Source organism: Canis aureus, chromosome 14, assembly GCF_053574225.1.
Source record: "Canis aureus isolate CA01 chromosome 14, VMU_Caureus_v.1.0, whole genome shotgun sequence".
NCBI classification, from domain to species: Eukaryota; Metazoa; Chordata; class Mammalia; order Carnivora; family Canidae; genus Canis; species Canis aureus.
Window position 1 is genome coordinate 62,579,368 of NC_135624.1, and position 11,172 is coordinate 62,590,539.

The following is an 11,172-nucleotide window of genomic DNA, read 5'->3' on the forward strand; positions in this document are numbered from 1 at the left end:
GTCTATGTTTCAGGCTGTTGTGATCCCATGTTTAAATTATTAATCCACATTTTTAATCAATTCTCTTCTTTTAAAATCCTATCTTTGGATGCCAGTATATGTTTAGCTGCCAGAACTGTTGGCTAAACGAAAAATTTGACCTTGTGATTGACTCCCCTTATAACCCGAGTAAATATTGGACAGCCAGGTGCAGAAGAATGAAACTAGACCATTCTCTTACACCATACACAAAGATAAACTCAAAATGTCTGAAAGATATAAATGTGAGACAAGAATCCATCAAAATCCTATGGGAGAACTCAGGCAACACCCTTTTTTGAACTTGGCCACAGTAACTTCTTGAAAGATACATCTATGAAGGCAACGGAAACAAAAGCAAAAATGAACTATTGGGACTTAAGATAAAAAAGTTTCTGCACAGCAATAGAAACAGTCAATAAATCTAAATGACAACCTACAGAATGGGGGGAGATATTTGCAAATGATATATCAGATAAAGGGTATCTGAGATCTATAAAGAATTTATCAAACCCCACACGTAAGAAACAATCCAATCATGAAATGGGCCAAAGACACGGACAGAAATTTCACAAACACATGGCCAAAAAGCACATGAGAAAATGCTCCCTATCACTTGCCATGAGGGAAATACAAATCAAAACCACAATGAGAAACCACCTCACACCAGTGAGAATGGGGAAAATTAACAAGAGAAGAAACAAAAAATGTTGGTGAGGATGTGGAGAACGGGAAACCCTCTTGCACTTTTGATGGAAATCTGGCTCTGGACTTTTGTGTCTTGGGAGGTTTTTGATGACTGCTTCAATTATCTCGCTGATTATTGGCCTGTTCAGGCTTTCTATTTCTTCCTGTTCCAGTGTTGGTAATTTGTGGTTCTCCAGAAAAGTATCTGTTTCTTCTAGATTGCCTAATTTGTTGGCTTATAGCTGCTTGTAATATATTTTTAAAATTGTTTGTATTTTCTTGGTATTGGTTGTGATTTCTCCTAATTTACTCGTGATTTTATTAATCGGAAATCGGAGTCTTTTCTCTTTTCATTTTAATAAGACTGGCCTTGCATCAATCCATTAATAACCAACTCCTGGTTTTGTTGATCTGTTCTACAGTTCTGGTCTCTATTTCATTGTGTTCTGCTCGAATCTTTATTAACTCTCTTCTTCTGCTTGGTGTAGGTTTGATTTGCTGTTCTTTCTCCAGTTCCATTAGGTGTGAGGTTAGCTTGTGTATTTGAGGGTTTTTTTTTTTTCCAATTTTTTGAGGGATGCTTGTATTGCGATGTATTTCCCTCTTAGGACTATCCCAAAGAGCTATCCCTTTTAGCTTTTGCTCTATCCCAAAGATTTTGAATGGTTATATATTTATTTTTATTAGTGTCCATGAATCTTTTTTAATTCTTCTCTAATTTCCTGGTTGATGCTTTCATCTTTTAGTAAGATGCTCTTTAACCTCCATGTGTTTGAGTTTCCTCCAAGTTTCTTCTTGTGATTGAGTTCTAGTTTAAAGCATTGTGGTCTGAAAATATGCAGGGGACAATCCCTATCTTTTAGTATCAGTTGAGACCTCATTTGTGATCCTGTATATGGTCTATTCTGGAGAAAGTTCCATGTGCACTTGAGAAGAATGTGTCTTCATTTGTGTTCGGATGTAAAATTCTGTAAATATCTGTGAAATTCATCTGGTCCAGTGTATAATTTAAAGCTCTTGTTTCCTTGGTGATGTTGTGTTTATAATATCTGCCATTTGCAGAAAGTGCTGTGTTGAAGTCTCCTACTATTAGTATATTATTATCTAAGTATGTCTTTCATTATTAATTGATTGATAGACTTGGCAGCTCCCACATTAGGGGCATAAATATTCATGATTGCTAGGTCCTCTTGTTGGATAGACCCTTTAAGTATGATATAGTGTCCTTCTTCATTTCTTACTACACTCTTTGGGATTAAGTTTAATTGATCTGATAGGAGAATTGCTACCCCAGCTTTCTTTTGAGGACCATTTGAATGGTAAATGGTTCTCCAACCTTTCATTTTCAGGCTGGGTGTGTCCTTAGGCCTTAAAAGAGTCTCTTATAGGCAGCAAATAGATGGGTATTGCTTTTTTATACAGTCTGAAAACTTGCATCTTTGGATGGGATCATTAAGCCCATTCACATTCAGAGTTACTAACAAGAGATACAAATTTAGTGTAATAATAATACCTATTCAGTCCATTTTTGTAGATTATTTCTTTCAGCTTCCTCTTTCTTTTACAGAGTCCCCCTTAATATTTCTTGCAGAGCTGGTTTGGTGGTCACATATTCTTACAATTTCTGCCTATCTTGGAAGCTCTTTATCTCTCCTTCTATTCTGAATGAGAGCCTTGCTGGATAAAGTATTCTTGGCTGCATGTTCTTGTCATTTAGGACCCTGAATATATCCTGCCAGCCCTTTCTCATCTGCCAGGTCTCTGTGGAGAGGTCTGCTGTTAATCTGATATTTCTCCCCATATGAGTTAGGGATCTCTTGTCTCTCTCTGCTTTAAGGATTTTCTCTTTATCTTTGGAACTTTCAAGTTTCACTATTAAATGTTGGGGTGTTGAACAGTTTTTATCGATTTTAGGGGGGGATCTCTCTATCTCCTGGATCTGAATGCCTTTATCCCTCCCCAGATTAGGGAAGTTCTCAGCTATGATTTGTTCAAATGTACTTTCTGGCCCTCTTTCCCTCTCAGCATCTTCTGGAACCCGAATTATATGTATATTGTTCCTTTTCTGTCTATCATGTATTTCCCTTAGGCTTTCCTCATGGTCTCTCAATGGTTTTTCTTTTTTTTTTTCCCCTTCAGCTTCTTTCCTTACCTGCAACAGTCTTCTATGTCGCTCACTCTTTCTTCTACCACATTAACCCTCATCGTTAGGACCTCCAGTTTGGATTGCATCTCATTTAATTTAGTGTTAATTTCGGCCTGAGTTGATCTAAGTTCTGCAGTAACCATGTCTCTAGAGTCCTTTACACTTTTTTCCAGAGCCACCAGTAGCTTTTTAATTGTGCTTCTGAATTGGCTTTCTTTTTTTTTTTTTTATTGGTGTTCAATTTACTAACATACAGAATAACCCCCAGTGCCCGTCACCCATTCACTCCCACCCCCCGCCATCCTCCCCTTCTACCACCCCTAGTTCGTTTCCCAGAGTTAACAGTCTTTACGTTCTGTCTCCCTTTCTGATATTTCCCACACATTTCTTCTCCCTTCCCTTATATTCCCTTTCACTATTATTTATATTCCCCAAATGAATGAGAACATATAATGTTTGTCCTTCTCCGACTGACTTACTTCACTCAGCATAATACCCTCCAGTTCCATCCACGTTGAAGCAAATGGTGGGTATTTGTCATTTCTAATAGCTGAGTAATATTCCATTGTATACATAAACCACATCTTCTTTATCCATTCATCTTTCGTTGGACACCGAGGCTCCTTCCACAGTTTGGCTATCGTGGCCATTGCTGCTATAAACATCGGGGTGCAGGTGTCCCGGCGTTTCATTGCATTTGTATCTTTGGGGTAAATCCCCAACAGTGCAATTGCTGGGTCGTAGGGCAGGTCTATTTTTAACTCTTTGAGGAACCTCCACACAGTTTTCCAGAGTGGCTGCACCAGTTCACATTCCCACCAACAGTGTAAGAGGGTTCCCTTTTCACCGCATCCTCTCCAACATTTGTTGTTTCCTGCCTTGTTAATTTGCCCCATTCTCACTGGTGTGAGGAGGTATCTCATTGTGGTTTTGATTTGTATTTCCTTGATGGCAAGTGATGCAGAGCATTTTATCATATGCATGTTGGCCATGTCTATGGCTCCCTCTGTGAGATTTCTCTTCATGTCTTTTGCCCATTTCATGATTGGATTGTTTGTTTCTTTGGTGTTGAGTTTAATAAGTTCTTATAGATCTTGGAAACTAGCCCTTTATCTGATATGTCATTTGCAAATATCTTCTCCCATTCTATAGGTTGTCTTTGAGTTTTGTTGACTGTATCCTTTGCTGTGCAAAAGCTTCTTATCTTGATGAAGTCCCAATAGTTCATTTTTGCTTTTGTTTCTTTTGCCTTCGTGGATGTATCTTGCAAGAAGTTACTGTGGCCGAGTTCAAAAAGGGTGTTGCCTGTGTTCTCCTCTAGGATTTTGATGGAATCTTGTCTCACATTTAGATCTTTCATCCATTTTGAGTTTATCTTTGTGTATGGTGAAAGAGAGTGGTCTAGTTTCATTCTTCTGCATGTGGATGTCCAATTTCCCCAGCACCATTTATTGAAGAGGCTGTCTTTCTTCCAATGGATAGTCTTTCTTCCTTTATCGAATATTAGTTGACCATAAAGTTCAGGGTCCACTTCTGGGTTCTCTATTCTGTTCCACTGATCTATGTGTCTGTTTTTGTGCCAGTACCACACTGTCTTGATGACCACAGCTTTGTAGTACAACCTGAAATCTGGCATTGTGATGCCCCCAGCTATGGTTTTCTTTTTTAAAATTCCCCTGGCTATTCGGGGTCTTTTCTGATTCCACACAAATCTTAAAATAATTTGTTCTAACTCTCTGAAGAAAGTCCATGGTATTTTGATAGGGATTGCATTAAACGTGTATATTGCCCTGGGTAACATTAACATTTTCACAATATTAATTCTGCCAATCCATGCGCATGGAATATTTTTCCATCTCTTTGTGTCTTCCTCCATTTCTTTCAGAAGTGTTCTATAGTTTTTAGGGTATAGATCTTTACCTCTTTGGTTAGGTTTATTCCTAGGTATCTTATGCTTTTGGGTGCAATTGTAAATGGGATTGACTCCTTAATTTCTCTTTCTTCAGTCTCATTTTAGTGTATAGAAATGCCACTGATTTCTGGGCATTGATTTTGTATCCTGCCATGCTACCAAATTGCTGTATGAGTTCTAGCAATCTTGGGGTGGAGTCTTTTGGGTTTTCTATGTAGAGTATCATGTCATCGGCGAAGAGGGAGAGTTTGACTTCTTCTTTGCCAATTTGAATGCCTTTAATGTCTTTTTGTTGTCTGATTGCTGAGGCTAGGACTTCCAATACTATGTTGAATAGCAGTGGTGAGAGTGGACATCCCTGTCTTGTTCCTGATCTTAGGGGAAAGGCTCCCAGTGCTTCCCCATTGAGAATGATATTTGCTGTGGGCTTTTCATAGATGGCTTTTAAGATGTCGAGGAATGTTCCCTCTATCCTTACACTCTGAAGAGTTTTGATCAGAAATGGATGCTGTATTTTGTCAAATGCTTTCTCTGCATCTAATGAGAGGATCATATGGTTCTTGGTTTTTCTCTTGCTGATATGATGAATCACATTGATTGTTTTACGGGTGTTGAACCAGCCTTGTGTCCCAGGGATAAATCCTACTTGGTCATGGTGAATAATTTTCTTAATGTACTGCTGGATCCTATTGGCCAGTATCTTGTTGAGAATTTTTGCATCCATGTTCATCAGGGATATTGGTCTGTAATTCTCCTTTTTGGTGGGGTCTTTGTCTGGTTTTGGAATTAAGGTGATGCTGGCCTCATGAATTGGCTTTCTGACATTGAATTGTAATCCAAATTCTCTAACTCCCTGGCAGAGAGTAATGTTTCTGATTCTTTCTTTTGTGGTGAGTTCTTCCTTCTTGTCATTTTGTTCAGTGCAGAGTAGCTGTATGAGCGGGGTGAGTCAAGAATATCAACCACAACCTAAGTAAATTTCACCCTAGATGACTCTGAGAAGGTCAGAGACCAGAAAATGAAAATGAAGATCACAACAAAATGAAACAAATGGACTACTAAAGTGAAAAACAAATTTTAAAACAAAGTAGTAAAAAATAAAAGACCAAAATCTGAAATAAGAATAAAAGAAGAAAAAAAAAACAAAATTACGTGTTTGTAAAGAGTCCCCCTATGTCCTTCAGTGTTTACATCTTTATACTCTTCTCTCAATTGTCATGTAAATTTGGGTGGATGCATAACTTATAAATAACTCTACAACCTTAAAATGTCATTATCCTGTGGTTTTAATGTGAAATATATGAATTACCTTCATGGAGATACAAAGAAAAGAAACCGGCCACATTAGGAACAAATACCTGGCTCCATGATTGGATACCTTAGAAATTGGGGGATGGACAAGACGAAAAATTGCTTAACAGTTAATAAATTCAACTAATATTTAACAATTGTTAAGTGCCTCTCATTTTTTAAAAGATTATATGTATTTATTTAAGAGACAGAAAGCACTAGTGGTGGGGGGGTGGCAGAGGCAGAGGGAGAAGCAGACCCCCTGCTGAGCAGGGAGCAGACTGTGGGGCTAGATCCCAGGACCCTGAGATCATGATTTGAGCCAAAGGCAAATGCTTGAATGACTGAGCCACCCCAAAACCCAAATGTTTCTCATTTTACCACAATTTCAAATGATGAAATTAAATATTTGGTCATTAATTTTATGGATTCATACTTGCTAAGATTCAGCAAAAATTTGGGCACACAGAATGAATTCATGCTTCCTTTTCCTGGGATAACAATTTTCTGCAGTAGCAATGTACTAAGAGAAAACACTGCCTCTTTCAGTAACTTATTCCATAGGTCCTCCCCTTTGGTCTTTCTCTGAAATTCTGTTAGCCTATTCTAATGAAATATTCACCCACTTCTCATTCTACCCTCAAACTTAATCATCCAAAACCAAAGTTTTTCTCACTAATGGTGGAATAAATGAAATCTATGAAGCTATTTATCATAGGGTCCCTATTGTGGGACTTCCCATGTTTGCTGATCAGCACAATCACATCATTCATATGGACATCAAAGGAGTAGCTGTGGAGGTGAACATGAATGAGTGACAAATGCAGATCTTCTCAGTGCTTTGAAAACAGTCATTAATGATCCTTCATAAGCACTGCTGCTTTCTGAAGGATTATTATTGGTTGTGTTATGCACCATATGAGAAAATGTTAGACATCATGCTTAAGAACCTTTTAACTGATCTTCTCTCACAATTATCTTGGGTCATTCACTAACTTGGAAATCTCCTAGAAGTGATAGTTCATACAGTATCAAACTTCCTTCTTGGAAAAAAATAAGCTTAAATTAATAACAAGTATATTCTGATTTTTTTCTGTCTATGTTTCTTTGTCTATGTTATGGTTAAATCCATAATCTGTTAGAAATATATCTCTTTTTCAATTTCCCCACTATACTTGTTAAAATCCTAGGCAAAGAGTGGAGTTCATATAACAACAATTTCTATGGACCTAAGATTATTAATTTTTAGAACACATACCACATAACTAATTTTAACAAAGTTTCATTCTTTTATTTGCCTTCCAGTTATAAAAAGAATGTTATGTGGTTATCAAGGAGTCAACATGATCAACCTGTGAAGCCCCTGAACTGAGCAGTCTTCTGGAATGATTTGTCAAGTGCCACAAAAGAACCAAACACCTCCAGCCAACCTCCATGACCTCACCTGGTTCCAGTACCATTCTTTGTATGTGATTTGGTTCCTTCTGGCCTGTGTAGCAACAGCTATATTCTTGGTCACAAAATGTTTTCTTTTCAAAAATTTGGTAAAACCGGAAAAGGAGGGATTAGATCCTTCCAAGTTTGGCAAAAGCCTGAGTGGACACAACTGTTAGTTCTGGCGATAAGGAGCTTAATGAGACAACAGAACTCCCTTCTTGTTTTCAAATATCCCTTTCCTGTACTTTAGCCTAAAGAAAAGCTTGGATTTCAGCATGACCGCTGACTAGCGAGCAAGTCTCATTCTTCCTTTGTCGTTTCCCAAGTATCTTTTTCTTTTAATGTTATATTTATTTATTTGAGAGAGAGGCATAAACAGAGAGAGGGGACGAGGGAGAAGGAGAGGCAGACTCCTTGCAGAATGAGGAGCCTGACTGAGGGCTCATTTTTAGGAACCTGAGACCATGACTTGAGACAAAGTCAAATGTTTAACCAAATGTTTAACCAAAGTCAAATGTTTAACCAAATCTTTTCTCAACTGTCTTTACACACTTCCTCTTTGCTCACTTTCTGACACGGGTACATTAATAACTCCAAAAGTTCTACTCAGAGTATCAGTATTTTCATTTTATGACCTTTAGTGATATGCTGACTCACAATATGGTGATTGCTGGAGAGAAGGAATCCACTGTATGGAGTGATTTATTCTAATTACCAAAGAGAAGTTTAGTTGCTGCTACACAATGGAGGTAAATAGGACTACATCTGGAACCCAGGGGATTCTCTGGAATGTCTCTTTCACTTCCATGCCAAATTGTAAATGGGATAGGAGAGCTAACAGCAACCAAAGAAGGCAGGCTGACTAAAGACTCAGACCTTCCTGAAATAAACATTTGGGTCACTCCACTAGGTAAAGAACCCAGAGTGGTTTCTGGTTGAAGACAAGGGAAGTATGAGGTGAGTGCTAAAGAGGGAAGTCATAGATATCAACTATGGCATCATGACCAATTTACAGAAATGAAGACTAGTAGCTTTGATAGTTTCTCTTTGCTTCTCACATGCACGCGTTATTCATATATACTAAGCATTATCCTCCTTCTCTCATTTTATGCCATATATAAGTTCTAAGAGGTTAACTCACAATATATAAACTTTGGATAACAGAGCATTTGCTGGGACTGGGACTGAATATGGAGAGTAGAGTGATTTTTAAATTTTTATTTAGGGGAAATTATATCTACACAAAGTCAAATAGTTATATACATTTGAATGTAAATCTTAAGTGAACAGAAGCCAGGGCACAGAAAAGTACAACAGGACTGAAGGAAGAATATTATTTTGTGCTGAATAAGTCTAGTTCTTATGCAACCATTACCTCTAATGATTAATTATCTTAGTCACTCATCTTGGTTTCATGATCAGATGGCCCATCATGTGACAAGTTCTATGACTTGGGGCAAAATACTTTTTATTACCTATAACGTATGGATCACTTAGGGTTGTTTTTGGTTCTTTTTGGAAAGGTCTACATGCATCAATCTCTTGTTTCTCTGTCCCCTCCCTTTCGTTTTTTTTGTTTTAATCTAAAATGCTCCCTAAGCTTCTTTGTGACTCTGGACTATTAGTTTTAGTCTTTAATCTCACAGAACCACCAACCCACTGACCCATTTCACTCATCATTCCGATTTCTACTTTGTTTGCCATTTGATACCCTGTTCTCCTTCACATTACCTTGCTTGCCTTTGCTATGGAATCTCTTCGAAGAGCTTATTTTCTATGACCTATGATACTTGATTAATTTTAGCAGACTTCTATCCGGCTTTCATCTTGGCCTATGCTTCAAGTCACTGGCACTGGTATCTTCATATAATTTATATACAGCCAGAGTCGATGTTTTTATTATAACTATTTTTATATCCTCTGTAATCTTAAGCTAACTTTGCATATCTTCTTAGCCTTTGAGAGTAATTGTTACGTTTGTGCTAAAGATAGTTAAGTTCCATTCAAAAAGGATATTTTTCTGAGATTTCTAGAGTTTTTACAATCATGTCCCTCCAAAAGATGCTTTACATATATTGGTAAATGTCAATGGAGGAACATCTTTCTTAGCAAAGATAAATTTGGGTTGGTGAGTGATATATTCTAGCAATGGAAGGTGTGTGTTAAAGATGCCACCCTGCTCAAGGAAAACTAACCTTTTTGATCTTCTATAACACAAAGTAGCTTGATGCTTGGTAAAGTATTTTCATGTAATGTGTGGAATATTGAAGTCAGGTTTCCTCTCTTCCCTTTTATTTAATGCAATATGCAAGCCATTAGGTGCAGAAGCCACACTGCTCTGTTTTAATCCCATCTCTATCACATTCTCTCCATGAAATCGAGGGTAAGTTACCTGAACTTTCTGTACTTCAGTTTCCACATTTGTAAAATGAAAAGAATAATAGTAACTGTTAGTTACTATAGTAGAAAGTATAATATAGTAGCATAATATAGTAGTATTATAGTAGTAATATAGTAGTAACTATAATAGTAACTACAATAGTAGACAAAAATTCTTGTGTGTGTCTTTCATGAGTTAAAATTATAAAGGACTTAAAAGATTTCCTGGGAGAGAATAAATTCTCAAGAATTTTTAGGTTTACCTCCCAGATGATGTTTAATCCAGTAAGAAGGAAGGAATAATGCTAAATCCTCCCCAGAGACAACTCATCCACAGGTAGACAATGTCCCTTCCTCGTGGAGATAGCAGATGATTAGATCAGTCATAATAGTGATAGAATAACTGAAAAATTGAATCCAGAGGACAGATATCAGAGACCCTGATTCTGAAAGTTGAATCTACACGCTTATAGAAATGTTTCATAGGAAAGGCAAGTAAACTTAAACTTCACACAAAGTAGTCATACTGCTTACACATAAAGTTTATTATTTTTTTTTATTAAAAACAGGTTTAGGTTTCTAAAAGTACATTTTTCCTGTGACTGACTTTTACTTGATTTCATAAATATATTTAATAAAGCTTCTTGCCGTAGTATATTAAAAATGGCTATGTCTTCTCTGCAACTCCTGTTATCAAGGGGTGCAGGCTATTTCTCCAACTTTGAATTGGCCTTGCTTCTTGACCTTCTTACCAATAGAAGTGTCAGAGTGACATAGTGCAAATTTAAACCCTAGACCTAGCACTTCCATGTGAGCTTGTGTGGATTTCTGTACCACTGGAAGAGGCCCAGGCTTGCTCATGGGAGAGGCATAGGAAGTGATCATCAAAGTGTCCTGCTAACCCAGCAAACCCAAGCCATGTGAGTGACGCTTTCCTGGACCATTTGTCCTTAGCCAAGCTGATAGCTAACTGCATCATAACGAGTGAGCCCAGGAAAGCCCCAAAGAGGAAACATTTCCCTGAGCCCAGCCCAAATTGCTGGTCCACAGGATCACGAGCAAATGCTTCTTGCTGGTTTAACCCTAAGTTGTGAGATGGTGGGTTATATAGCAGGAAATATCACAGACATTAGGATTTATAAAAAACACAGTGCACATGTTGCTTTTTAAATAAACAAGTTCTAAGAATTTAAATATAGTGGATCAATGTGTAACTGAGGGAGGTATAAAGTATTAGAAGATACTTTGCACAAGTGGTCTACAATGGTTAAATTTCATTTTTCTAACTTTTAAAGCTTTATAT